This window comes from Amblyraja radiata, chromosome 33 (assembly GCF_010909765.2).
Source record: "Amblyraja radiata isolate CabotCenter1 chromosome 33, sAmbRad1.1.pri, whole genome shotgun sequence".
NCBI classification, from domain to species: domain Eukaryota; kingdom Metazoa; phylum Chordata; class Chondrichthyes; order Rajiformes; family Rajidae; genus Amblyraja; species Amblyraja radiata.
The window spans coordinates 28,938,966-28,965,317 of record NC_045988.1 but is presented as its reverse complement, the minus strand read 5'-3'; the positions used below and the strand labels follow the sequence as shown (position 1 = coordinate 28,965,317).

General features: G+C 44.4%; 1 protein-coding gene across 4 annotated transcripts in view; it reads right to left on the bottom strand.

The window, feature by feature from the left end:
- The window catches only part of arhgap32 (Rho GTPase activating protein 32), a 539,690-nt gene that overhangs the window by 479,742 nt on the left and 33,596 nt on the right, over positions 1-26,352 (bottom strand). For all 4 annotated transcript variants that reach the window (XR_004416763.1, XM_033049880.1, XM_033049882.1 and 1 more), the window contains exon 2: positions 21,816-21,889. The gene's annotated coding sequence lies outside the window, so the exon portion shown is untranslated. The remainder of the gene's footprint in view (positions 1-21,815; positions 21,890-26,352) is intronic.

Below are 26,352 nucleotides of genomic sequence, written 5' to 3'. Positions count from 1 at the left end.
AGAAAATCGCGTTTTAAACCCGCCCCCTCTAAACGGCGCCAAAATCGCGCACACCCCCAGCGACAGATTTTCAAAGACGCTTCAGGTAGGCTTTGCAACATACCTATAGTATGAGCTTGGGGGGGTAGATTGGGAGCATTTACTATTAGGCAAGTCCATAGCTGACATGCGACACTAAATGTGTTACATCAAGGCCAGCTGATGAAAGTGAGGATCAGCATGTTTCAGTAAGGAGGGAAAAGGACAGCAAGGTAAGGGAACCGTAGATGACCAAGGAGGTTGTTAACTTGGTCAGAAAGAAAAAGGAGTCTATGTCAGGTTCAAGAAGGTGGCATCAGACAGAACCTATTAGGAATATAAAGCAAGTCAGAAAGAACTTAAGTAGGCAATGATGAGGATCTTTGTTTCTTCTCAAGCCACAGGCAAGGTCCCAGAGGACCAGAGACTGGCCAATGTTGTTCCTTTGTTTAAGAAGGCTGGTGAACCTCACATCAGTGGTAGGGAAACTATCAGTGAGAATTATACGAGATATGATTTACTCCTATGTGGAAGATAGTGGGCTAATTAAGGATAGCCAGCACAGGTTTGTACACGGCAGGTTGTGTGTCATTAACGATTGAGTATTTCGAAATGACGACAAAGAAGATTGTGGGGTTTAAGAAACTTTTAGATATGCACATGGAATTGCAAGGAATAGAGTGATATGGATCATGTACAGGCAGATGAGATCAGTTTAACTTGGCATCATGTTTAGCACAAACATTGTGGGATGAAGGGCTTGTTCCTGTGTTGTTCTATTTTCTAGATAAGTTACCAAAACAAATTTGGAAGGAGCACTTCCAGGAACCCAGCTGAGGTCTTAAAGGAAAGTGTACCGGAGCTCTCACATCCACGCCCTACTCCTCAAGGTCTGGGGGGGAAAAAAAAGAACTTCCCTCAGAACTCAGGGATGCTCTAATAGTGACCATTTTCAAGAAAGGGGACAAGAATGAATGTGGAAACTACAGGGGCATCTCGCTCCTGTCAACAACAGGCAAAGTCCTTGCTCATGTCCTCACAAACAACTTCTACCACTGTCTGGAGGTACTCCCAGAATCACAGTGTGGCTTCTACCCATCAGGAGGTACAGCAGACATGATATTCACAGCACGACAACTCCAGGAAAAATGCCATGAACAAAGGCAGCCTTTGTACATGGCCTTCATAGACCTGACAAAGGCTTTTGACTCGGTAGACCGCCAGGCTCTTTGGAGCACACTATCAAGGTACTGTTGCCACAAAAGGTACATCAGAATATTGGGGCTTCTACACGATGGCATGTTGGTCACAGTGCTCAGCAACTGCGCTCAGAGTCCGAGCCTTCACAGTGGAAACGGAGGTCAAACAGTGATGCATAATCGCACCCACCCTGTTTGTCGTCTTCATTACTGCCATACTACACCTCATTGGTGAAGAGCTGCCACAGGGGATCTCTATCCTCTACAGAAGTGACGGTGGGCTCTTCAAACTTAATAGGTTGAAGGCCAAATGCAAAGTCATTAACACTGCCATCATGCAGCTTCAGTACGTGGACAACTGTGCCATTGCAACACACTCTGCAGAAGGCCTTCAAGGCATCCTGAATGCCTTTGCCTAGGCATAGAGCCATGGGCCGAGCCTTAAATATCAAGAAGACCCAGGTCCTACATCAACCTCCCCCCCAACCAGCTGTCTACCCAGCCCACTATAAAAGTGGACAACACCACTTGAAAACGTTGACCACTTACCCTACCTTGGCAGCATTCTATCCACAAAAGCAGACATAGACTCGGAGGTCAACCATCGCCTGAGTTGTGCCAGCGGAGCCTACGCCAGACTCAGGAAAAGAGTCTTGGAAGATCGAGACCTAAAGGCTCAAACAAAACTGCTGGTCTACAGAACCATTGTCCTCCCCACCCTGTTGTATGGAGCAGAGTCATGGAACACCTACAGCAGGCACCTGAGAGCCCTGGAACAATACCATGAAAGATCCTTACGAAAGATTCTGAGGATCAGCTGGGAGGACAAACGCACCAACATCAGCGTTTTGGAGGAAGCCAACATGACCAGCATCACCACCACAATAATGCAGCACCAACTTCGATGGACTGCCCATGTCATCCACATGTCCAACACACGTCTTCCTAAACAAATCCTGTACTCTCAATTGAAGGAAGGTCGGCGAGCCCCCGGCGGGCCAAAGAAACGCTTCAAGGACAACATCAAGAACAGTTTGAAGAAATTCCACACCACATCGAGCAACTGGGATGACATTGCACTGGACAGGTGCTCCTGGAGGAAATCTGTGCAGGAAGGAGCAGCACGTTATGAAACGGAACTTCACTGTGTCGCAGAGACAAAGCGACAGCACCGTAAGGAGAGAGAGAAGGGAGCTCGACGACTACCAACCACCGCCAGTCTCCACTGTCCATGTTGCACCAAGGTGTGTGGATCGCGGATCGGCCTCTACAGACATCTGCAGACCCACAAATAGACGACCCTATGGAGAGGAGACGACAGTCATACTCGTTTTGAGTGACCGCTGACAATGATGAGATAAGTTATCAAAACAAATGTAATTTGTTTTCTTCAGGGAAGTGAGCCCAGCAAACGTATGCAGCAAATCCCTTCAACACAAGGATAGACAATATATAGTATTACTACATGCCAAATTCTGTTTTTTGATTCACAAATTACCGAGGCTTTAAATGGGAGACCATCACAAATAAGAACCATAGGAAATGCAGAGAGATTAATAAAAATAAGAAATGTTCAATAAATAGATGACCACAAAGACTCTCCATCCTTCTCGACTGCCTGCAGGGTCAACTCCCTCTGTAAATCATGGTCTTCTCCATAGTCCTTTCTGAATATTTTCCCTGCAACAGCAAGGAGGTGCAACGCCTGTTCTTACATTTCCCTCCTCTCATCCAGGGATTGAAGCAGCCCTTCCAGGTGATACATAGAGAGAGTTTATTTAGCTCTTAGAGCTAATGGAATCAAGGGATATGGGGGGGGAAAAAACAGGATTTTAGATGATCAGCCTTGATCATATTGAATGGATGTGCTGGCTCAAAGGGTCAAATGGCCTACTCCTGCACCTATTTTCCAATGTTATTAAAAATTCACTTGCATCTCCATCAACCTGTACCAGCTGTTCCAGGTGTGGACTCCTGTATATCAGCAAGACCAAGCACAGGCTCGGCGATCATTTTGCTGAATACCTCCGCTAAGTCCGCCTAAATCTACCTGATCTCAAAGTTGCTAAACACTTTAACTCTCCCCTCCCACACTGACCTTTCTGTCCTGGGCATCCTCCATTGTCAGAGTGACGCCCAGTGCAAATTGGAGGAACACCACCTCATATCTCGCTTGAGCAGTTTACATTCCAGCGGTATGAATATTGATTTCTCTAACTTCAAGTAACCCTTGCTTTCCCACTCTCCCCATCCCTCCCCCCTTCCCAGTTCTCCGACCAGTCTGACTGTGCTCGTTTACATTATCTGTTTGCTTTATTGTTACCTTCTCCTAACTAACAATGATCTATTCTACATTTTCCCTGATCTCATTTGTCTCGTTTTCACATCTGATACTACCTCATCTCAATATCTCCCTCTCCCCTGACTAAGTCTGAAAAAGGGTCTCGACCAGAAACGTCACCCATTCCTTCTATCCAAAGATGTTGCCTGTCCCGTTGTGTCTATAACCATATAACAATTACAGCACGGAAACAGGCCATCTCGACCCTTCTAGTCAGTGCCGAACACATAATCTCCCCTAGTCCCATATACCTGCGCTCAGACCATAACCCTCCATTCCTTTCCCGTCCATATAACTATCCAATTTATTTTTAAATGATAAAAACGAACCTGCCTCCACCACCTTCACTGGAAGCTCATTCCACACAGCTACCACTCTCTGAGTAAAGAAGTTCCCCCTCATGTTACCCCTAAACTTCAGTCCCTTAATTCTCAAGTCATGTCCCCTTGTTTGAATCTTCCCTACTCTCAGTGGGAAAAGCTTTTCTAAACTATCTTCGGTTTAAACCAGCATTTGCAGTTCCTTCCTACACAGTAAAATATCAACAGTTGGTACACAGCCAGAACCAGGATTAGGAACCTAGGCCAGATTGCGGCCCAAGTTATGATAAATGTTTTCAAAATACAGTAAGTAAGTACAGTAAGTAAGTAAGTTTATTGGCCAAGTATTCACATACAATGAATTCGCCTTGGTGCTCCACCCACAAGTAACATGACATAGTGACAGTTACAAATGACTCAGAAAACACTAAACATTAATAATAATAAATCATTAATGATAAAACACCATTGATCAAACATGTGAACCAATAAAATACCAGATCAAAGGGAGGCTTCCGATTTTTGGCTATTGAGTAGAGCTACTACTCATGGATAAAAACTGTTATGTCTGGCTGTGGCCTCATTATAAACCCTCATTATAACAGACAATAGGGTGGGGGTAGGCTCCGTCCATTATTGCCGAATGTCTGTCATAGTCGAATAAGGGATTATCACTGTATAAATAGTACAAACAACATGCAACTACATTGCTGGTTAACACACAAAAGGACGCAAAGTGGTGCAGTAGCGGGACAGGCAGCATCTCTGGAGAACATGACTAGGTGACATCTCCAGACGCTCCTTCAGACTCTCGGTTGGTACTGGTTCCTGACATTGGGGGAGTCCAGAACCAGGGGCCACAGTTTAAAAATAAGGGGTAAGCCATTTAGAACGGAGACGAGGAAACACTTTTTCACACAGGGAGTTGTGAGTCTGTGGAATTCTCTGCCTCAGAGGGCAGTGGAGGCTGGTTCTCTGGATACTTTCAAGAGAGAGCTAGATAGGGCTCTGAAAGATAGCGGATATGGGGAGAAGGCAGGAACGGGGTACTGATTGTGGATGATCAGCCATGATCACATTGAATGGCGGTGCTGGCTCGAAGGGCCGAATGGCACCTATTGTCTATTGGACCTGGAATCCAGCGGATGACCGGGGAGAGGCAAGGATCCGCGCAGTCATCGGTCTCGAGCAGCCGGTGCGAGGGCATGGGTCAGCAGTGGTTTTGGAAGCTAATGCGGTGGTGGTTGTAGCATTGGTGGCGGCAGCAGCTGCGGTGGTGGCGGCGACTACTACGGCAGTGGTGATAGCAGCAGCAATGACAACTGCGGTGGTGGTGGTAGCCAGAGCAGAGGGGTGGTGGTAGCCAAAGAGACAGCATGGGCCAGGGTGGCACTGGCAGCCCAGCCTGGCGGTGCACTTCAGTGGGTCAGTCCGCTATAACCAAAATCCATTATAAAGAGGTTCATAAAAACAAGGACTTACTGTACATAAAACTACACCTATAGTCCTGCCAGCATCAGTATTTTTGTAGGCAAGCAATCCTAATATATGGCTGGTATTGCAGCTGAACTAATCCTAAGAGTGGGGTGGCAAGATCAAGTACGTAGATAGTCTTGTGGCTGGAACATAGCTATCTGTGTTGCCAATTGTCCTGTTTACTGTTGCCATGGGTCTTACCCACTACTTTAAATGGTGAAACAAGTAGCAAGCTAGTCATTCTCCTCCCAACAAGGCTGCAGTAAACCAAAAGCGTAAATCATGCTTATTTTCACAAGCCTAAACATACAAGCAGAAACCTACTTGTAATACCCATAGAAAGGTTGGCCGCTATATATGATTGCAGCTTTTGTGACATTGCCAATAGCCTTAACACTTATCCTCATTGATATCAATGGGAACATTATGTCCCTATCCCTACTGAAACATGTAATACAACAATATAAATTTACCAGCGGGTGCATTCTCAAAATGAATGTGACATGATAAACCATAAAAGAATATAAACAGGCTGGTAGAATGGTATGTGAAACGTGCCTCCATCACACCTGAAGGTCACAGTGACACTGCCTTCAGATGTGGTGGAGGCTGGTCCCACTGTGGCCTTCAAAAAATAATTTGGACAAAATATACAGTGCCCTCCATAATGTTTGGGTCAAAGACCCATCATTTATTTATTTGCCTCTGTACTCCACAATTTGAGACTTGTAATAGAAAAGAAAAAAAAAATCACATGTGGTTAAAGTGCATATTGTCAGATTTTATTAAAGGGCATTTTTATACATTTTGCTTTCACCATGTAGAAATTACAGCTGTGTTTATACATAGTCCCCCCCCATTTCAGGGCCACATAATGTTTGGAACACATGGCTTTACAGGTGTTTGTAATTGCTGTTGAAATGCCTCCTTAATGCAGGTATAAGAGAGCTCTCAGCATCTAGTCTTTCCTCCAGTCTTTCCATCACCTTTGGAAACTTTTATTGTTGTTTATCAACGAGGACCAAAGTTGTGTCGATGAAAGTCAAAGAAGCCATTATGAAACTGAGAAACAAGAATAAAACTGTTAGAAACCAGTCTGACAGTTCAGAAACGCTCTTCAGGAGTCAGGTGTGGATTTATCAATTACCACTGTCCGCAGACGACTTCATGAACAGAAATACAGAGACTACGCTGCAAGACGCAAAGCACTGGTTAGCAGCAAAAATAGGATGGCCGGGTTACAGTTTGCCAAAAAGTACTTAAAAGAGCAACGACAGTTCTGGAAAAGGGAGTGGTGGACAGATGAGACGAAGATGAACTAAAATCAGAGTGATGGCAAGAGCAAAGTATGGAGGAGAGAAGGAACTGCCCAAGATCCAAAGCTTGACTAATCTTCTGGAATTGCTTGACTAATCTTCTGGAATTTTGAGGATGTGACAAGTAAAATGGATGAAGGGGTGCCAGTTGATGTAGTATATCTAGACTTTCAGAAAGCCTTTGATAAGGTCCCGCACGGGAGACTGGTGACTAAAATTAGAGCACATGGTAATGGGGGTAGGGTGTTGAAATGGATAGAAAATTGGTTGGCAGACAGGAAACAAAGAGTAGGAGTGAACGGGCCCTTTTCAGAATGGCAGGCAGTGGCGAGTGGAGTGCCGCAAGGCTCGGTGTTGGGGCCGCAACTGTTTACCATATATATTAATGATATGGAAGAGGGAATTAGGAGCAACACTAGCAAGTTTGCGGATAACACAAAGCTGGGTGCCAGTGTGAACTGTGAAGAGGATGTTAGGAGCTTGTGGGGTGACCTGGATAGGTTGAGTGAGTGGGCAGATGCGTGGCAGATGCAGTATAATATAGATAAATGTGAGGTTATCCACTTTGGCGGCAAAAACAAGGGGGCAGATTATTATCTCAATGGGGTTAGGTTAGGCAAGGGGGAGGTGCAGCGAGACCTGTGTGTCCTTGTACACTGGTCACTGAAAGTTGGCGTGCAGGTACAGCAGGCAGTGAAGAAAGCTAATGGAATGGTGGCCTTCATAACAAGAGGATTTCTGTATAGGAGTAAAGATGTTCTTCTGCAGTTGTATAGGGCTCTGGTGAGACCACATCTGGAGTATTGTGTACAGTTTTGGTCTCCTAATTTGAGGAAGGACATCCTTGTGATTGATGTATTGGTAGCGGTGTGGAATGAGCTTCCAGTGGAAGTGGTGGAGGCAGGTTCGTTGGTATCATTTTAAAATAAATTGGATAGGCATATGGATGAGAAGGGAATGGAGGGTTATGGTATGAGTGCAGGCAGGTGGGGCTAAGGGAAAAAAGATGTTCGGCACGGACTTGTAGGGCCGAGATGGCCTGTTTCCGTGCTGTAATTGTTATATGGTTATATGTTATATGGTAGTGCAGCGTAGGTTCACGAGATTGATCCCTGGGATGGCGGGGCTGTCATATGAGGAAAGATTGAAAAGACTAGGTTTGTATTCACTGGAGTTTAGAAGGATGAGGGGCATCTTATAGAAACATATAAAATTATAAAAGGACTGGACAAGCTAGATGCAGGAAAAATGTTCCCAATGTTGGGCGAGTCCAGAACCAGGGGCCACAGTCTTAGAATAAAGGGAAAGCCATTTAAGACTGAGGTGAGAAAAAAATTTCACCCAGTGAGATGTGAATTTGTGGAATTCCCTGCCACAGAGGGCAGTGGAGGCCAAGTCGCTGGATGGATTTAAGAGAGAGTTAGATAGAGCTCTAGGAGCTGGTGGAATCAAGGGCTATGGGGAGAAGGCAGGCACGGGTTATTGATTGGGGACAATCAGCCATGATCAAAATGAATGGCGGTGCTGGCTCGAAGGGCCGAATGGCCTCCTCCTGTACCTATTTTCTATGCTTCTTTGTTTCATACCACCTCATCTGTGAAACACAGTTATGGCCTGGGCATGTATGGCTGCTGAAGGTACCGGCTCACTTATCTTCATTGATGATACAACTGTTGATGGTAGTAGCATAATGAATTCTGAAGTGTATAGACACATCCTATCTGCTCAAGTTCAAACAAATGCATTGAAACTCATTGGCTAGCAGTTCATTCTTCAGCATTCATCAGCAAGACAATGATCCCAAACATACGGCTAAAGCAACAAAGGAGTTTTTCAAAGCTAAAAAATGGTCAATTCTTGAGTGCCCAAGTCAATCACCCGATCTGAACCCAATTGAGCATGCCTTTTATATGCTGAAGAGAAAACTGAAGGGGACTAGCCCCCAAAACAAGCATGCTAAAGATGGCTGCAATACAGGCCTGGCAGAGCATCACCGGAGAAGACACCCAGCAACTGATGATGTCCATGAATCACAGACTTCAAGCAGTCATTGCATGCAAAGAATATGCAACAAAATACTAAACATTGACATGACATTGCTGTGTCCCAAACATTATGGTGCCCTGAAATTAGGGGGAATATGTATAAACACCTCTGTAATTTCTACATGGTGAGACTAAAATGTATAAAAATGGTCTTTATTAAAAACTGACAATGTGCACTTTAACCACATGTGATTTTTTTTTTAAATTACAAATCTCAAATTGTGGGGTACAGAGACAAATAAATAAATGGTGGGTCTTTGTCCCAAACATTATGATGGGCATATAATGCGGAAAAATATGCAAGGCTGAAAGAAGTGAATGGTTGCAACTAGATAATGCTTGACTCTATTAGCCAAACAGTCTCCTTCTGTGCTGTAATTATTCTATGCTGTACTTCTTTTGAAAGTCCATCTTGGGAAAGTCAGGATTCATTTATTACCATTATCAGACAAAGCATTTCTTTAAGCATATTAGTGATTTGCCACATTGTTGAGTTGTTAAAATTCAGCAGAGGTAGGTATGTCTGCAAACGAGTGGACTGCTAAAAAGACAAGAAAGCTTCATGGCTCTAGGCCATAGATTTGGAAACTTTCCCAAACTAAGACTTTGGGAGAAATTAAGTAGATTCCTTTCATAGCATTTCGCACAAAGCTAGTCATGGCACTGCAAGTTAATAAGTTTGAGTTCATTCCATAGCTTGTCTCAACTGAATAACTTCAGCCTTTCAATATCTCTATGGGAAGTCTGAGAATCACAGAAGTGAATATTGAAGTTTGGGAAATTGGTCCTGAATATGACTGTGCTCAAAACAACACTGTGGCCAAGTACAGAAGTGCAAAATACCACCTCAATAGGCTTCTTTATGGAACAGTTTCAGTTTTATCACAAAAATATGCAAAATGTATTCCTTTCCCTACAAGCTGAACAAGAAGACCATTAAATCAGCAGTAGGGTCTATAAGGAAAGATAGTGAAAAATCAACATTGTGGTTGGGTCACTTGACAATCATATGACAATTGTGAGCATTAATTTCCTTAACATGCAGTTGAAATTGAATGCTAAATCTAATTTTAAGCTTTAACAAATTAGTTTTGAAAAACAAATGCTGCCGCTTGCGAGAGCCCAGAGATTTACGAGAATGATCCCGGGGATGATTGGGTTAACATATGAGTGTTTGAAGGCTATGGGCCTGTATTCGCTGGAGTTTAGCAGGATGCAGGGGGATCTCATTGACACCTACCGAATAATGAAAGGACTAGATAGAGTGGATGTGGAGAGGACGTTTCTAGTAGTGGAACAATCTAAAACGAGCGGCCACAGCCTCAGTTCAAAAGGACATAGCTTCAAAATAGAGGCGAGGGGGAATTTCTTTAGCCACAAGGTTGGGAATCTGATGGCAGTGGAGGCAGTCTTGGGGGTTTTTTAAACGGATTGTTTCTTGATTAGTAAGGGTGTCAAAGGTCATGGGGAGAAGGCTGGAGAATGGGTTGAGGGGAAAAAGTAGATCAGCCATAAACGAAGGGCGGAGTAGACACGATGAGCCGAATGGCCTGATTGTGTTCCTAGGTCATATAGAGTCTTAAAATCTAGCCCTCAGCACTACTTTCTTTACGCCTATGACAATATCGCTAAGCTTATATCCATTGCCATCTATAAATTTGTTTATGACACTACGGAGGTTGGCCGATTCACAGATAAGAGCACATACAGAAGAGAGTTAAAACACGTTCAAGAGGTGCCATGATAACAACCTCTCAATCAACATCACCAAAACCAAGCAACAAATCGTTGACTTTAGAAATGGGAAGTCTGAAGACAACGCACCAGTTTTTATTGGGTCAGCGGAGTGTTAGCAACTTGAAATTCTAGGATGTCAACATTCCGGATGACAAACCCTCATTTTGGCCTTTCAGGGTTTCCCACACTTGCACTACTTTTAGTTTTGTGTTCTGACAAAAGGTCTCCAACCTGAAGTGATAACTGCTTCTCTTTCCACTGAGCAGTATTTTTTACTGCTATTTGTCCCTCCTATTCCCTCACGTTTTCCTCTGCTGCCCACTATTTATATACATTGACCCTAACAAAGGACCCCCTAGTTGTCTCCACTGCTCATTGTTTGCCTTCTTTGCTGTTTCACAAGTGCTTGATGTCACTTTTGTTTGCTTGGTCATTCCTTGTTCATTCAGTGCTCACAGTATTGATATATTATTATCACATGCACCGAGATACAATGCAAAACTGTTTTGTTATCTAGGCAATTTATACCCTATATGGCAATGCAAAAGAGAAGATGGCGTGCATAAGATATAGGAGGCACAAGAAACCGCAGAGCAAAACAAATTGTTGAGTCTGAAGAAGCATCCTGCCCCAAAGTGTCACAAGTCCATTCCCTCCACAGAAGCTGCCCAACACAAAGTTCCTCAAGCACTTTGAGGCTTGTGCAAAAGATAGTATTACAATCACAGAAGTACAGATTAAATAAAAAGTGCTAGGCCATATCGAGGTAGATTGGAAGATCTAGAATTCTGTAGAAGGGCATGGAAGAAGCTGTTCTTGAATCTGATATGCTTTCAAGCTTTTTTTTATCTTAAGGGAGAGGGGAGAAGAGAGAATCTCCAGGGTGTGCATGATCCTTGGTTATCTTAGCTGCCTTCCCAAGTTAGTGTGAAGGATGGAGTCTGTTAGGTGGGATGGAGGTGGGGAAAGCTGGGTGATTGGCTTGCATAATAGATTGGGCTGCATTCACAACTCTCTGCTGTTTCTTATGGCAGAGCAGTTGCGAAATCTAGATGGGATGTATTGATTTCATTATCTCAGATACTTCTCCACTGCTCTCTCACTTGCTTGCTCACTTTTCAATTTATTCAGCATTTCTTCTTAATTTTTCTGCAATCTCAACATCTCCGGCATTTAAACCTCTGGTTTGCATTGGACAGTCAAGGGTTAGAATATCACGGAGCCGAGACAACTGTATCCTGCACATCCTCAAATTGGAATATACAAAATACCATCAACAATAAAAGGCAAGCTCATACTTTATTTAGATGTCTGAAATTTTATAAAAACAAATGCTTAATTCAAAAGGACAGTCAACATCTGGGCAAGAGAGAAAAACTAAGATGACATTTTAGGTCAATGACATTAAATCAGAAATATAAAAAGCTAAAGATATAATTAGCTTGAATCTAGATCAAGTAGGAACTTAGAGGGGTGAAAAAGCACTCCTGCTCTGGAGAGGGGGAGGGGGGGGGGGGGGAGGAATTAAACAAAAGGAATGATGATTCAAGGTGTAAGAGAAAAAAATGGTCCAAATGAAGAAACAATGAGGCTGGAAGAGTTCAATTTGAGCAAAAGTATTATCTGAGGTTGTTGAGCAAGATAGAGTGCAGAAGGCGGAAAATTTTCAGCCTGAAAGACAAAACGTCATACTTCACGCTTACATAACGACAGAAATTGGAACGGTAATAGCCTTCAAGCCTGTTGTGCCATTCAATGAAATCTTGGCCAATCTGTTCTTGGCCTTGTTCATTTTCCCCTACAAGTCTCAAAAACACTGAAGTCCAAATAATTGTCTAACACCCTCATTTTTCACATGACAAAGGCATACAACCCTCAGATGAAAAACAAATCCTCCCCATCTCTATCATAAACTGAAAGGCCACTTATTCTGAAATTAATCCTAGATTCCCCCAACATACAAAACACCATTTTTGGTTTTACTGTCAAGAACCCTCGGGAATCATCTCGGAAGTCAAGCTAGTGAACCTTCTCTCAGCTGCCTCCAAAATAAGTGGTACTTCAGGTGCTATTTCATCAAGGAAACGGACCATTGTAGCAGGATCTCCATACTTTGGTATTCCAGCACCCTTGCAATAAAGGCTAACATCGTATTTGCCTTCCTAATTAATTGCTGCGCTTGATTGCCAATTTTGTTTCATGAACGAGGCATCTTATAATTACTACACGTGTAAATACATTGCTTAATCAAGCTTTCTTTGTTCAATACTAGGGAGGAAATGTAACCAATAATTAAAAGAAATGGACAACCAGAAATTCAGGAGACAAACTTGCTGATTGTAAGGTGCGGGCATCTTCCAAATTTTTTTTCTCACATTTTCATTGGGGCAGCGACATGTTCAGCAAATATCTGTACACTATCCTAAATGTAGTGGAAGTACGTTGTCTCTTCTGGAAGGAGTGTTTTCTGTAGATGCTTGATGGGTCTGTCAAGAGAGGCCCTATAATTCCCTATTTCATAAAGCATGGGAGCCTCCCTCCCTCCCGCAATGCTGGTGAGCATTGGTTCAGTTGGTTCAGCATTCGATTCCTACAAATCATGGATCTTCAAGTACATATCCAAGCAACTTTTGAAGGTTTCCGATTATAATCCTACACATGCAATATCTCATCAAGCTTAGGCACTATGCTAACCATATAACCTTAGATCAACAAACAACAATTATGTGGTCTGTGGTTCTTAGACTATAAACCACAACTTCCACAGGAGACAGAATTCACATTTCTGTATATTACTGACCTGCAAGTACATATGTGGTTTCAGATATTCTTCACCTATATTATGGGTTTCTCACAGTTTGGCCTTCCATTGAGCTATGATACTGCACTAGGTCATGCATATAGAGAAATAATTTAAGATTTGCCTGCCTTGTTGAAATCTCCATCTCAAGAATACAACATTTTATTATTTTGTACATTTCTAATCATCTGTAAATTAAGTGCAGCCATTGATGCATTTTTAGACAAAGAACAATTATGAATTGCTATATTAGCCTCAACTAGTTTTGTATACTGGACCATGTTTATTGAGCCACTGAATATTACAATGTAAATAGAAATCATAGGTATTGGTTTACTGGTCCACTGTGTAGCAGCTCTGGACAATGACCAAATGTATCTGCTTCCCCAATGTACTGTACAATTTAAGTATCTATCAGTCCCTTTTTGAAAGTTTATGTACAATTTAATCTGCTTCAACCAGCCTTTTAGGAGATGCATCCAAATCAATATATTGATTGGCCCCCTCTTCAGGTAATGTTTCCTGAAATTATAATCCTTCAGCTACTCCAATGTCCTTTTTAGCACCATCACCTCCATCATTTGGTCCTGCCCCCAGCACCAGCTTAACTGGGTCCCCTGCTAAGTGCGAGGAATTTACTACATTTTTCACCACCAAGGTAAAGAACATAAGAACGAATATTTCCCCTCCCACCCATGACCTGGCTCTCATTAGTCTGTTCTTCAAAATTAGATTGTTTCCAACCCGTTACTCTACCCTCCCTTGTAAAACTGATCACCACCATGAAACCTACTACCTGCCCCCTGGACACTGTCCCCTCTGCCCTTCTAAAGGACGTAATTACAATAGCAGGTCCCAGTATCCTCGCCATCTTCAACAGTTCTCTGGCCACTGGCACTGTACCTACCTGCTTCAAGCATGCGGTGGTCCAGCTACTCCTGAAAAAACCTAACCTCGACCCCACCATGCCAAGCAACTATAGACCCATTTCTAAACTGCCTTTCCTCTCAAAAGCCCTTGAAAAGGTAATTTTAAGTCAACTTATGCCTTACCTTCACCAAAATACTATCTTGGAAACTTTTCAATCAGGTTTCAGGGCCCACCACAGCAGAGTCTGCCTTGTTGAAGGTACATAATGACCTACTGCTCACTGTTGACTCCGGCGACTGTGCAATCCTGCTTCTTCTTGACCTCAGCGCAGCATTTGATACTGTCGACCACACCATCCTAATAGACCGTCTCCGGTACGGGGTTGGTATTGTGATGGCACTGCCCTGAGCTGGTTCATCTCCTACCTCAAAGGTAGGAGTTTCTCTACCAACATAGGAAACTCTTTCTCCTCCCCAGCTAGTCTCTGCTGTGGCATTCCACAAGGTTCCATCCTTGGCCCTATTCTCTTCTCCCTGTATATGCTCCCCTTAGGCCAAGTCATTGAAAGGCTCGGCATTTCCTTCCATTGCTACGCAGACGATACACAACTCTATCTCTCCCTGACCCCCAAAACCAATCAAATCTGCTTAACCTTACCCGCTGCCTCAAGGATATAAAGTGCTGGATGGCCCAGAACTTCCTCCAACTAAACGAAAGTCTGAGGTCATCCTTCTCAGCCCCTCGGACTCAATCGAAATGATAGCAGGCAGCCTTGGAAGCCTTACCCCACTACTCAAATCTCACGTCAAAAACCTTGGCGTGATATTTGACTCAGCACTGAATTTTGACAAACAAGTCAATGCCGTGGTAAAAGCTAGCTTCATTCAGCTTCGGATGATAGCTAAAATAAAACAATTCCTCCAGTTTGATGACCTCGAAAAGATGCAGGCCAAACAGCTGATTGCATTCTCATTTCACTTCATTTCACTTTCCATTTCAATATCAAGCACAGGGCAGGCAGAACAGCTCATTGCATTTTCATTTCACTTCCATTGCCATTGCAGTTTCAAGCACAGGGCAGGCCGAACAGCTGAATTTATTTTCATTTCACTTCCATTGCCATTGCAGTTTCAAGCACAGGGCAAGCCGAGGAGCTGATTGCATTTTCATTTCATTTCCTTTGCCATTGCAGTTTCAAGCACAGGGCAGGCCAAACAGCTCATTGCATTTTCATTTCATTCCCTTTGCCATTGCAGTTTCAAGCACACGGCAGGCCAAACAGCTAATTGCATTTTCATTAAAGGCTAAAACATTACTAAAGGTACATTGTAGACTCACAGTTCAGTTGATTCACAGCTTAGAAAGAGAGTCGTGGCCTCTCCCTCGCGATCTTGCAGAGTAACTGAGTCATGTCCAGGCATCTGGGGTTTTATAGTCCTGCCCCCTCCCCGCAAGGTGGAGATGGAGTTTAATGCTGATAAGTGTGAGGTGCTACATCTTGGCAGGACAAATCAAAATAGGACGTACATGGTAAATGGTAGGGAATTGAAGAATGCAGGTGAACAGAGGGATCTGGGAATAACTGTGCACAGTTCCCTGAAAGTGGAATCTCATGTAGATTGGTTGGTAAAGAAAGCTTTTGGTGTGCTGGCCTTTATAAATCAGAGCATTGAGTATAGAAGTTGGGATGTAATGTTAAAATTGTACAAGGCATTGGTGAGGCCAATTCTGGAGTATGGGGTACAATTTTGGTCGCCTAATTATAGGAAGGATGTCAACAAAATAGAGAGAGTACAGAGGAGATTTACTAGAATGTTGCCTGGGTTTCAGCAACTAAGTTACAGAGAAAGGTTGAACAAGTTAGGGCTTTATTCTTTGGAGCGCAGAAGGTTAAGGGGGGACTTGATAGAGGTCTTTAAAATGATGAGAGGGATAGACAGAGTTGACGTGGATAAGCTTTTCCCACTGAGAGTAGGGAAGATTCAAACAAGGGGACATGACTTGAGAATTAAGGGACAGAAGTTTAGGGGTAACATGAGGGGGAACTTCTTTACTCAGAGAGTGGTGGCTGTGTGGAATGAGCTTCCAGTGAAGGTGGTGGAGGCAGGTTCGTTTTTATCATTTAAAAATAAATTGGAGTTATATGGACGGGAAAGGAATGGAGGGTTATGGTCTGAGCGCAGGTATATGGGACTAGGGGAGAATACGTGTTCGGCACGGACTAGGAGGGTCGAGATGGCCTGTTTCCGTGCTGTAATTGTTATATGGTTATATGGTTATATAACATTTTAATTTTTCATCGATGGGAAAAATCCTCGGGGCCTGCTCAGCGGAGGAGGACTGCGAGTAAGATGGCCAAAAAGCATAGCGCTATATGGTAGCATTTTTCGTGAGTGCGTGTCTTTATTAATCCCTCCATGGATTAATAAAGTTCTATCGTATAGTATCGTGTAGGAAGATGCTTATTTAAACCGAAGTGGACACAAAAAGCTGGAGTCAGGTCAGACAGATTCTTTGGACAAAATGAAAATATAACGTTTTGGGTTGGGTCTGAAAAAGGTTCCTGCACACCTTTGGATTGTGGGAGGAAACAAGAGCACCCGGAGAAAACCGATGCGATCAAAGGGAAAAGGAGCAAACCCCATACAGCACCCATATTCAGGATCAATTCCGGGTCTCTGGCACTTTTAGGCAGCACCTTTATGGCCAATGTACTACCCCATAGTCTTGAACTGAATTACAACAGACAGTAGCTGCAAAGGGGGACATAGCGCGACTTAGAAATTTAAGACTGAAAATGGATAGTTTATTTTTTTTGTAACCAAAGTTATCAACGTATAATTTTGTGTTGGAAAACAATATATAGTGGCACAGCTGGTTGACTTGCTGCCTCACACGCCAGAGATCTGCGTTCGATCCTGTCCTCGGGCACTGTCCGTGTTGAATTTGCACATTCTCCCTGCAAGCGTGTGGGTTTCCTCCCACATCCCAAAGACGCATTGGCTTTGTAGGGAGTGGGTGAGGAAAGTGGGATAACAGAACTTGTGTGAATAGATGGTAGACAAAAAAGTTGGAAAAAGTCAGCGGGTGAGGCAACATCTATGGAGTGAAGGAATGGGCGACGTTTCGGGTCGAGACCCTTCTTCAGACTGATATCGGGGAGGGGGGCAGGAAAAAGAAAGGAAGAGGCGGAGACAGTAGGCTGTGGGAGAGCTGGGAATGGGAGGGGAAGGAGGGAGAAAGTAAGGACTACCTGAAATTGGAGAAGCCAATGTTCATACCATTGGGGTGTAAACTACCCAAGCGAAATATGAGGTGCTGTTCCTCCAATTTGCGGTGGGCCTCACTCTGGCCATAGAGGCGGCCCAGGACAGAAAGGTCGGATTCGGAAGGGGAGGGGGAGTTGAAGTGCTGAGCCACCGGGAGATCAGGTTGGTTTCTGCGAACTGAGTGGAGGCGTTGTGCGAAGCAATCGCCAACCCTGCACTTGGTCTCACCGAGGTTGATCATACGCTGAATAATCCAACCAGATTTTTGTTTGGAGGTGGAAAGAAATAACAGAAATTGCATTCATTGCAATGTGTAAAAAGAATTAAGATACTGTATTATAATTTTGCTGCATGTCATTGTTGTATATGTCATGTCTTGATTGGTGAATACGTTTAGTTTGTGACTTTATTTGAAGCAGAAATAATATGTGAATGCTTCATTGAGCATAATTCTGACTGGTAACTACGCACTTCGTCCGAGCACATTATCGCACGCATCATGCCAAGTGATCACGCATCATGCACGTATCTTAAATGACCACCTAAACTGTCATTTGGCAACCTAGAAAGCTGCCTCGGTTGCCCGCCTGGAAACAGCGAAAAAAAGTTAAGTGAGAGCCCTGATCAGCCGCGCCTGGGCAATTTGTGGCTATGGGTCAGTGGTGGAATATTGCCGTGGGGACGTGCCCAACGGGTCCGCACCTGGTCTAGTATCTAAAACTCATTAACAAACCTTCCAGCATTTTATAATATCAGCTACCCTTCATGTAGTCATACATCCTTTGGTCCAACTCGTTCATGTGATCAAGATGCTCTATCCAAGCTGGACACATTTGTCTGTATTTGGCCCATATCTCTCTAAACCTTCCTATCGATGTACTGTACCTGTTCAATGCCACTCGGGTTCCTACTTGTCTCAGATCTTACTTGTCTCACCTTAAACCCATGTCCACTGGTTCTTGGCTTTCCCCGTCCTGGGTAAAACATTCAAGTGTATTCATTCAATCTATTCCCCTCGTGATTTTATACACAAGTCCTGGCAACATCCTCGTAAATCTTCCCTCCACTCTTCAGTTTACTGACATTCTTCCTATAGCAGGGTGACCAAAAGTGCACACAATACTCCGTGTGTCCTCACCAGTCTTGTATAACTGTAACATAACGCTCAAAATTCTATACTCTGTACCCTGACTGATGAAGGACAATGTGCCAAAAGCCTTCTTTATCTATGTGACACCTCATTCATGGGGCTATGTACTGTATTTCCACATGCCTCCTCTCCATCACTCCCCAGGCCCCTACATTTCACTGTGAAGGTCCCAGTCTGGTTTGACTTCTCAAAATGAAACATCTTCCACTTATCTGCATTAAATAGTTAGTCATACCCGATCATTCACTGCCTAAACTTTGTCTGCTTTAAATTACAGGTGTCCTTACTGGGCTCTGTCAATTATTTGTGCGAGCCAAGGATTTCACAGTTCTGTGCGTCACAGAATGGTTGCACCATCAGGATTCTGAGTACAATTCTTCACATGTAGTAACAGAACAGAAAAGGGAAAAGTATATGGTCAGCAGAGCAAGTATGAGTTAGATCACCCAATAGAGCCACAGAACTCAGGTCAGTTACCAAAGGCCAGCAGACGGGAAACAAAGAGAAGGCATCAGCATGCAATTCTCAACAGAAAAACACATTAGCCAAGGTTTCAATTCTAAACTGATTTCTAGACCCTTAAATGTTGAAAAAAAATAGCAAAAGGCTCAGGCTCAGCTGTGGCAATACTCAAATACTTACTCAGTGCAAGGGACCAATATCCCAAGATAAGTGTATGCAGGCAATAGAGTAACATTAAAATGGGTGACAATAGAGCCCCCAAAAAAAACTCCACAGTGATGTGCAAATTTCCATGAGTGACTCCACAAACAGATAATATCTATAATGAGTTAAAATGTCTGGAAAAACTCTAAAGTAAATAAACCGCAGCTGGTCCTACATCTTTATTTTTCAACTATAACAGAGATTTTAAATCCCTAAGATTACCAGGTGCAGACAGGAATTTGTAAAATTTGTTGCGAATACAGTTTTCTGTAAGAAGGTAGCAGTTGAATTTGTACCTCAACTGGGATGAAATTTAGTCCAAAGTCACGAAAGTGATGCACGTAGAGTGAGCTGTGCTTACAGAAATGACAGGTACAGGTGCACAACCTTTTATCCGAAAGCCTTGGGACCAGACACTTCTCGGATTTCGGGATTTTTCGGTTTTCCGAACGGAAGGTTTTTAGCGTAGATTTTAACATGTGGCTCAGTGGTAGAGTGCTCGGCTCGTGGCCGCAAGGTCGCGAGTTTGCGCCTTGATCCCGGCAGTTACCCGGTCAGGGCCGGCCTTTAGCCGATAGGACCTATTTCTCCCAATTGGGCCCCGCGCCTAAGTAATCAAATCAATTGGAGCAAAGATCTTATAGCGCGCAAGATGGTCCACTCCTGCGAAATACAATGAACTGACACGTAGTCCGCACCGGAGCGTAACCTCCGTCATTTCAGTAACCCAGACCCGACTTCAGTTATGCCTCTCGCAGCGTTGCGGGGGAACAGTTTAGGTGTTGTTAAATGTTTTAAATGTTTTTTATCACTTCCCTTTTAAACGGCACATGCCTTGTACTTTTTAAACGGCACATACTGCAGATGCTGATTAAACCGAAGACAGACACAAAAGGCTGGAGTAAATCAGCGGATCAGGCTGCATCTCTGATGAGGAATACGTGATAATAGGAGGAAATAGGTGATATTTCGGGTCGACTTTTAGAATAGCTGCCATGAGGGGAGAAGCGCCGGCACCAAGAGCGAGCGAAAGCGTGGACAGACGGACGAAAGCAACGTTCATAGAGCAGCGTTGGTAGACATTTCGGGTCGAGACCCTTCTTCAGACTGATTAGTCAAGGGAAAGGGAAACGGGAGATATCGGCATATCTTCCATTCACTTGTCCTTAGTACCGTCCATAGCTCTTGCTCCTCTTTCCCCTGAGTCAGTCAGAAGAGGGGTCTCGACCCGAAATGTCACCTACAAAGATCTTTGGTCACCTATTCCGACCTATGATCGTTGCTTTTGTCCGTTCTGTCCGCGCGTTCGCTCGCTCTTAGTGCCGGCGTTTCTCCCCTCAGACTCCGCCAAACACACACACACACACACACACACACACAGCATGTCCGGCAGATCGCTGCGGGCCGAGAGAGAGTAGAGTGGTAGAGGGGGAAGAAAGGGGTAGGTGTGGAGGGGGATGTGAGGGGGAATGGAGAAGGGGGAGGTGCCCTCACGCTCCCGGGGCAGCTCTCCCGTCCCTCTACTCGCCGTGCTTCACGCACACAGCCCCGGCTCCCGCCCTCCCCCCTCTCTCCAGGAAGACGCGGTGAACAATACACGGAGGGCCGGGCCGGGGGTTGCAGCAACGTTTATAAACCTCGGCCTCAGCTCACGCCCGGACCCAGGCATCCATTCCCGCCGCTGGACCTCTCCCTCCCTTCCCTTCTTCTCTCCCTTCTCTCCTTCTCCCCTCAGACTCCGCCAAACAAACAAACACACACACACACACACACAGCATGTCCGGCAGATCCTTCCTCTCTCTTTTCCCTTCTCTCCCCTCCCTTCGCCGAAACCCTTCCTCAGACTGATAGGGGGGACTGATAGGGCAGTCTGAGGAAGGGTTTCGGCCCGAAGCGTTACCTATTTCCTTCGCTCCATAGATGCTGCTGCACCCGCGGAGTTTCTCCAGCATTTTTGTGAATCCCTAGACCTAGTTCAGTGCGCGTCCACCGAGGGTCACCCGGAGAGGTGACCACGGAACCTCGGTGGACGCTCACTGTACTAGGTCTAGGGATTCCTACTTTCCCGGGCAATATACCCTCCCTTTTTTCCAGGACCGAAAATGTCTGATTTTCGGAGCTTTTCGGTTTCCGGAATTTCGGATAAAAGGTTGTGCACCTGTACTAGTAATTCAACTTTCAACAATTAAAACTGCCAGTATTTCCTAGGATTAATGGGAAATATGGAGACAAAATCATTTTAAGAAAAAATGTGAAACATCATCACAATCTACAAATCAGGTTGCCAGGTTTTCTGTACAAATACAGAAAAACAAAAAATTGAAAAGCAGACAAATTGAAGCTTAATGAGAAAGCTTCACTTTTATCACAAAAAAAATGAAAGACATTGCATCACAATTCAGATTTTTTCTATAGTAAAGGTGCATCATAAAAACAAACTGTAATGAGTTATGGAGCTCAAGTAGTTCACACTTAACTGCAATGGAATAAAAATATACAAGACGATTTCCAGCAGAGAACCAAGGACACATAACACTGGCTTCATATGCAAAAAATAAACAGGTCAGATTTTGGTTTAAAATATTTGAGATTAATTTCTTTCACTTACTGGATAGAGAAGAATTCAGCAATATTTCCTGCACAGATCTCAGCATCATAGTTCAGTCTTTACTCGGACTAGTCCTACAAAAAGGCAGAGATAGATTTCATGAGTGACGCAGCAGATCAGCAGAATCCTTCAACCTACAGGGACCAATCCAGCTATGGCTGCAAACTTAAAAGCTCTAAGCAAAAAGGACCAAAGCATCATCTAAATTATTTATTATAGAAAAGGCCACAGACAGCTTTTGCTGGAAATGGGAAAGCGGCATGAGAGTGCAGCAGATTCACGCTTTATCATACTGTCGGTCACAATGCACCAAAGGGAATCAAAATCCAAAAATTAGCTGCTCAAATTTTCCGCTTGAATAATTCATTTATCGAACATAAATTTGCAAACTGCACACGTAAAAATGTAATAAGTAAATACAGGTGCACAACCTTTTATCCGAAAGCCTTGGGACCAGACACTTTTCGTAATTCGGAATTTTTCGGCTTTCGGATTGGAAGATTTTTAGCGTAGATTTTAACGGCTGGCTCAGTGGTAGAGTGCTCGGCTCATATCCGCAAGGTCGCGAGTTTGCGCCTCGATCCCGGCAATTACTCGACCGCGAGTTTGAGTCTTCAATGTAGTTTTTTCTTGCAGAATAGCAGAGAATAGGGAGGGTTAGGCTGGGATCATTCTCTGCGAGATGATCTTAGTGCGGGAGACAAATGTAGGAGAGGTGTACTGACTGTGTGGGCAGAACTTTGGAAGTGATTGCCCACCATTCTCAAAAGCCGCTGTGTCTCCCTGTCCCTCCAACTCCAGAGGAATCCGCTCCCCGATGGGCCGCTACGGCGACAAGTGGCAGTTCGCCCACAGCCCGAGCTGCTCAACCCCAAGAACAAGACGTACCTTGCACACCATCAGCTTCTGCCCCTACGGGGAGCGTGTTCCTCTGGAGTTGGAGCGGGGCTGGGCTGGAGGTGCTGATCTCGAATGACCAACTCTCATGGAAACTTGCAGTGGGCCTGGGGGTCGGTGTCCCGATGAGGGGGCGCAGCGCTGGCTGTGGGCGAACTGCCACTTGTCGCCGTAGCGGCCCATCGGGGAGCGGCTTCTGGTGGTCCTGACGTCTCTCAGCTCCTGTCCAGGGGGGTGGCCGGAGACGTCAGGACCAACAGGAACCCGCTCCCCGATGGGCCGCTACAGCGACAAGTGGCAGTTCGCCCACAGACGGAGCTGCGCCCCCTCATCCGCAACCCCAAGAACAAGACGTACCTTGCACACCTACGGGGAGTGTGTTCCTCTGGAGTTGGAACGGGGCTGGGCTGCTGCTGGCTGTGGGTCTCAGGGATCTCCGTGCTTGCAGTGGGCCTGGGGGTCGGTGTCCCGTTGGTCCTGACGTCTCCGGTGACTGGCACTGACCTGCTGGCATCGCCGACGTGAAGACAGTGCAAAGCCCCCGCACCGGTGCAATGGGCGGGGTGCTGGAGAGGGGAGGGAAGGGGTCACACACATGGCCGGGAAGCAGAGGGGTGTAGGTGGGGTGAAACTGAAGGGAGCGACAATCTGCTGCTGCCTGCCCGCTGAGTTAAAAAGTTCCCACGCAAGACTCACGATACACTGTGTATCGTGAGTCTACCGTGGGAACTTTTTAACTCAGCGGGCAGGCAGCAGCAGATTGTCAATTATTAACCCTCCCGCGCAATATACCCTCACCTTCTCTTTTATGAATGGGGATTTAGTTCCCCTTTCTTCAAGGACCGACCGGAGGTTCCGCTGTCACCTCTGCGGGCCGCCCTCGGTGAACGTCTTCAAGGACCTTTCTTCAAGGACCGAAAAAATGTCCGCTATTCGGAGCTTTTCGTTATTTGGATGTTCGGATAAAAGGTTGTGCACCTGTACAATGAAACTTGCCATCAGATAACAAAGAATCACGATAAAAACTAGGATAACAGCCAAACTAAACTCAAACCACAAAGATCACAGGTGAAATAAGCCAGAAGGCCTCGCCAGGTCGCAGAAAATTTAAATACGTCAATAAATTTTGCTGAATGTTAAAATTAAAAGAAAATTTCTCACCAAATCTGCACACACATTCTCATCAGGATAGAATTTCATGAAGAGAGTATGTGTCTGCATTCCTTTAGGCTCCAATCCAGCTGTTATGGGCAGGTGGAAACTGCAAACACCCACATCTTGCTGCAATTCCATCATGTAGCACAACATGTTTTTAAAACCCCAGCCAGATAACCTAAAGACAAGCCCACAGCAAAGCCCATACCATGGCCCCAAGTAGGCTGATCAGCAAACCCACACCAGCCACAGCTGCACAGATGGAAGCCAGACAGTGTGTATTTTAGTTACTACCCAAGGTCAGGTTAAGGTAACCCAGCCACAATACAACCTTAGTTCTGCCCTCCCCCAGCTAACAGATAATTCTCAACGACTCCATCACATTTCACAGCCTGACCAACTCACACCACAATTTCTTGTCTCACCAGAATTTGTGGTCTTAAACTACTTCAACACATCATTGCAAATATTCTAATTCTACAAGTGGCTTAAATAACTCTACCAAAGTCCTCCTCAGAAATTTTACACCTTAAGAATTACAAACATTCATCATCACAAACATTTATCCAAATAAATGACCAACTCTCATGGAAACTTTAAATCACCAATAGGTTTAATAATCATCCAACCTAAATGCAAACAAAACACAAGCAAACTATATGACAATGTTTGAGCACTCTCAACTGAGCTGTGAAAGGCATGGGCCTAGGCATCAAACTGGCAATGCCACCAGAGGATTCGGGTGTGGGAGACATGTTTCACACTGGGTGCACCTTTGCGCAGCTACAATACAGGAGAAATAGCTGGGTGTTAATGTTCAACCATGATGAAACTGGGAAGATATTGGATAAACTTAAAAATGAATAGTGAGCTAACACAACCTGATCTGAGAAAGCTAATAACACTATGCATCAAACTATTAATCTTACAAAATGGGGCTGCCGTGACCTAATCAAGTCAACCTACAGAGATTGAAAGCATGGAAGTTTGCCATTCAACCCCATTATGCCTGTGCCTAAGCTAGCTATTGCATTATACAGTTTAAAACTGGTCACACTATCCATGTTCTAATTGCAGCTCAAAAATCTCGTTTCAGTCTCCAATTCCACACATCTCCGACATTATCCTCCTGTTGCATGTAGATTGAATGCAATTGGCTTGACACAAGAAACAGAAGCTGAAATCATACAAACCACAAAATGCTGGAAAAACTCAGGCAGCATCTGTGGAGGAAATGCACAGACAAGGTTTTTAGGTCAGGATCCTAAGACTGATGGAGTATAGGGAGGTTGCACGGAAGGTCACTGGGTCATAGGGCTCGATGCACGGAGCCGCTAAATCCAACTGGAAGACATCCATCACTTCCGGTACATGTTATTAATGCTAGAAACGCGTACTTTCCTACCTGTTAAAAATCGCCAAAATGTTGAATTTTTGCGCTGAAAAAATTTGTGGGAGTCGGGGTAAGTGTGAGAGACATGTACCCAACTTTAGAATTCCAAACGTGAAGCGAAATGAAGGTATAGAGAAGCGAGAACTGAAGGGACTACAGCAGCTAAAGTGCTTGGTAAACATTGAAAATATTGGGAATTATCGCGTTTGCTCACTGCATTTCATCAAGTAAGGCATTATTTGTGTTTTTTCTTGATTCCTTCGGTATCTAAAAATTCTCAGAAGTGATAAATCTGGCTGTAAATGTTTCTTCAGATGCGTTTTCATTTTGTATGTAAAAACCCACGAGAACCTTGGGCGATTTTAAAAAATTACAGCCAGATTTATCACTTCTGAAACTTTTTAGATGCCAAAGGAATCAAGAAAAAACACAAATAATGCCTTACTGTTGATGAAATGAGGTGAGCAAACGGCCAATGTTCACCAAGCACTCTGGCTGTTGTTGTCCCTTCAGCTCTCGTTTTTATCTACCGTCATTTCTCCTCACTTTTGGAATTCTGAAGTATGCTAAATGTCTCACACGCTTATCCCGATTTCCATCATTATTTACAGCGCAAAAATTGACCATTTCAGCGGGTTTTAACTGGCCCGCTACGCTGGAAACAATGTTAAGTGCCTACCTGCAGTACATCGCGTGTAATCCATTTGGAGTAGCGTAGCAACAGTACGGATCATGGGTCGTGACCCGACTGCCGTGAAACCTCCCTATAGATATGAGGGACATAAAGCTGGAAAAGAGAGCTGGAGTGGGACAAAGCCTTCCAAGTGATGTGGATACAGGTGAGGTGATAGATGATTGGCAAAATGGATGGAATGACGAAACCTAGTGATGAAAATAAGACAAATGGGTGCCAGATTAGGAGAGAACGAGTGAAGTGAAATCTAAACGTGGAGGGACGGCTATGGGCGACTCAGGTGGTGAGAGAAATGTGTGCAGTAGATGAGGTCAGAGGTTCACTCCTTAACAAACAGACAACTGACAAAAAGGTTAGTTTGACCAACTCAAGCTTCACTGATCATTGGCCGGAAAGTG